Here is a 4,270-nt window from a genome sequence, read left to right on the forward strand (position 1 = left end):
TTACCCCTGAGGAAAGGAGCCAAGACTCGGTTTGCAGCCACCAGCAATAATATGAGTAATGGCAAAATTGCACAAGTCTTTTATATAAAATTGAAAAAAAAGAAGAAATCATTCAAGAGGGGGGTTGTAAATGGCATGGAACAAGAGGCAAGAAAGGGAAAGAGAGAGTGAAGAGAAAGAAGAAGTGTGAGGAAAACAGCCGTGCAGGAGTTCCACCATACTGCCTTGAATTTATTCTCACCACACTTCTAATCTGTGTTGATTTTCCCTCTTTGAACAACATGTACAGCAAACTAGCTCTGAAGCTATCAGCTTTAGGGTTTGATGCTTTCCTCAGATCAGAATTCAGCACAGTCAGATATAAACATAAAAATGTGAGATGAAATAGAAATGCCCAGAAGCTTCCACTTAGATACATCCATCTTGCTTTTCTGAGTCATCTTAGCTCCTTGATCATCTGCGCTCGAGTTCCTAACTGATTTTGTTTTCCCTTTCTTGTACTGCTGTCAGCTACAGGCAAACGGAGCCAACTCTGTTTCCCCTTTCTTCTACTCTCTCTGCTCCATGCAGAGCCAACTATGCTGATTAGATATTTGTTATGACCACGTGAGAGAGAGAGAGAGAAAGAGAGAGACAGAGAGACAGAGAGACAGATGATACTTGATAGGCCTATTTTCTGGGTATTGAGCTGCTGATAGTGTTTGTGTGTCAGACAGGGGGATATTAGGGGTCCTCATGGCTGCTGGCCTCGATAACAGGGGGCGGAAAATCAATCACTCCCTTTGACAGCCATGTGAGGAGCCCCGCCCCTTAACCCCCCCTCCCTCGTGTTTCTCTCTGTTTCTTGTCAACCTCTCTCTGTCACATACAGGATGATCTGCACGCAGAAAACCATAAGCACAGATATAGGCACACACATGTCACAGCACATATAGGCATGTACACACGCACACACACACACACACATAGGCAGGCAGGAGGCACCTGGTAAAAGCCCCGGCAGGATTAGTGAGTTGTATGAGTTGGTTACGGTGAGGAACACATGTTCAGGTCACTGTCTCTCTGACTGCACTGTGTTATTGCTCCAAACACCGTTCTTCTTATTATACTCCCCTCTTTGCTTTGCCTTTCTCTCCCTTTCCATCCACAATCCCCCTCTCTTTCTCTCCCTCTCTGCACATGTGTGTGCGTGCACAGGCTGAATGTGTTTAAGGGGTGAGGAGGGGGGCATCAAATCCGTAGAGAGGACTTGGCAGTTGCTCCTCTCCCTCTCGCTTCATTGCTTCGGTCCTTCCCAAATCCTATTTCACGGTGCCAAGCATCCGCTCCCTGGGATCTCCACAGCTCCCATCTCCAGACGCAGGTTTAAGCCCCTCTCTTGGCACCCGGACTGGGCACGGAGAGAGAGAAGGCATGTGACGCACATCAGCACCGCCAGAAACAACAAACACACCTATTATCTTTGCTCAGAGAGGGACCCGGCGTCCTGCAGTGTGTGCAGTGCTTACTCACACAATCTTAGTCTTACATGCTGCATTGAGCTGCGTTCAGTAACCTCTGACATGAGTCGAGAGGTCACACACGTAAACTTGTAAGCTGGTTCACTCAAATGCACGTTTTCACTCATTCATCGAGTAAAACACTCAAGCAATCACTCGCACACCGAACACACTCAAAAACTCATTCAGTCAAGTAACAACAAACCAATCTGTTGAAGCTTCATCAATTAATAAACAGCAGACTAAACACTATAGGCCTAATTGTCACCTTCTGTTAATTTGTTCTCCTGTGATTCAGGGTAAACTCATGCTTTAACGGTACTCCAATTACAACTAATCAAAGCAATTAATTAGCTGCCAAATTACCTGAATCTACACCAACAGAGCCATGGAGCAGATATGTTGCATGTTTTGAGGCAACTAATGTGTTTTTATGTAACAGACACTAGATGGCACCAAATACCTGAGTTTACTTCTCTGCTGCACATGAACTTCCACCAAGAAAGTCCTCAATTTTCCTAAATAAAATAATAATATTATCCTCAGATGATCTATGAGAAACCTTTCAGTTCATGATCAAAGCTCATAATGTTTGCATTATCCATTAAACCAGCTGAGGCCCTTGTTGATAACTTCACCATGAAAGTAACATCAGACAATAAAAAAGGGCCAGTAAGACTGTTGAGAAGACGCCTGAGTTTTGAGAAGCTAAACTGGCTACCAGGGGAACCAATGATTTAGAATTAACTAGCTTTCTGGTTTACTTTAAAACCATCATTAAGAACAGGTCAGGAAGGCATTAGGATCTCCTTTGTATTTTCTCACCTCTATTATCCTCATCTAGGGGTCCTCAGTTGTTAGCCACCACAAATTCATGAAACTTGAAGCACATTTGTCAGGATTGATTTATTGTGTTTTATAATATGGTTTGTAATTATGCTGCTTACTGCTACTAAAATATGGTGGGAATATCCAGTGGATTATATAAATATATTTCTAACACTTTTTGTACAGAAAAGCTTATGTGAGGCCTATTTGTACTAATGTAAAACAATCACATTTCCAATGTATTGAAAAAAGTACATTTCTTTTCTTTTTAACCACCAAAAGAAAAAGCTCTGTTTGCATTTCTTAACTCCGATGATATAATTGTGGTCAACTCTGCAGTATTTTATATTTGATGACTGATTGTTCTCACTTGTATTCATTCATTCAGTAGCTGCCTATCCAAAATAAATGCAGTTGTTCCTCACAACAACTGCCCCATATTCTTTATTTTCCGCAGTCAGGGAGTTGATACAGGGATAATTCATGTACACAGCATAATAGGATCCACTGTTTGTGCTGACAATAGTACAGAGTCAGCTGCCCGCACTGCAACAAGAGCTGTAATGATTAAAGTATACAATAAAGAGTGATAGTAAACCTGTTCGCCTTTTAGTGTATGAGTAGACGGTAGCGAGAGATTCGTCTTAATTTTATGCAAATTACTGTGATTCTGTCATTACTCAACCATACGTTTTCCATTTTGGCTGACTTGCCTACGTACATATTCATTGTTTAATACTCTCACTTATGAGACTTATGTAAAATTGATGACTTATTATGAGCAGAGACTGAGACATGGCATTGCATATTTATTTTATTTTTGTGTTATTATTATATATTATTCTGTGTTATGGTCTGATGCTCTAGTCTATGAGGCTTCCTAAGTGTAAATGTGTCATCTGGTCAATTTGGATACTGTATTTGTACTAACATCTCCAATAAAAAATACAAACACAAAAAAACCGTTCGCCAGTGAAGAACATCACTGGGAAGCAGTTTAAGGTTTCAGCTAATACGCAATGTCAACACAGAGCCACAAGATATTACAGCACCCACTTTTGTTGAGGTCTCACTTTCGTGGTGCAAATTTGCATTTAATCAAATTATCCAAACTAACTACCATGGTAAACCTGGACCTTTTGGAGCTCAGAAAATGAGTAGGAATTTACACTTTATTGCATCAACAATGAGTACTAAAACCTGACATGACAAATATTAAAATTATAGTAAGGTGTAAACATGTATAATTTTGCCGTATTCCACCACCCTCTGCAGTCAGTGTGTGCCCCTGTGTCTGTAGAAAATGTGATTTGACATGCCTTGATTACTAACATCAATACTCATTATTATGTGTTATTTATGTGAATAACTGGAAACACTGTGTCCAGAAATATGCAGATTGCAGATTCTGCCCACACAAGACTGATGGCAACATGAGGAAAGTAACCCACTGCCCCATATGTAGTTCTCCCTCGCCCACACAGAAGACAGAAGGAAAGAATGAACAATGACCCAGTTTCTCCACTCTGAACAATAATAGTCAGTCAGCTATGTGATGATCACAGCAACAGCAGTGGAAACATCAGCCTATATGTTTCAAACTGAGCAGCCATTTAAGCCCAGTTCATTGGGAAATCGAGGCAAGCTTTGGGGGGGGGGGGGGGATCAGATAGGATCAGATGTGCATAACAACATAACAATGACATAAAACACAACATGCATATAATTGTGACAGCCCATAAACAAAGAGCATGTCGTAATCTGTCCACTGAGGCCGACTCATCAGTAGACACTAAGTGCCCTGTGGTCTTAAGGGAGGTAAACAGCAGCATCAAGCATTAGTAGGTCAGAGCTGAAAGTGCTGGATCCCTGTACATTATTAATAGTGTCTGTGCTAATTGAAAGTCATAACTCCGCAAATGAAACGTCTGGGGCAGACATCA

The sequence above is a fragment of the Morone saxatilis genome, unplaced genomic scaffold (assembly GCF_004916995.1).
Source record: "Morone saxatilis isolate NCDOM2014 unplaced genomic scaffold, NCSU_SB_2.0 Contig5, whole genome shotgun sequence".
NCBI classification, from domain to species: Eukaryota; Metazoa; Chordata; class Actinopteri; family Moronidae; genus Morone; species Morone saxatilis.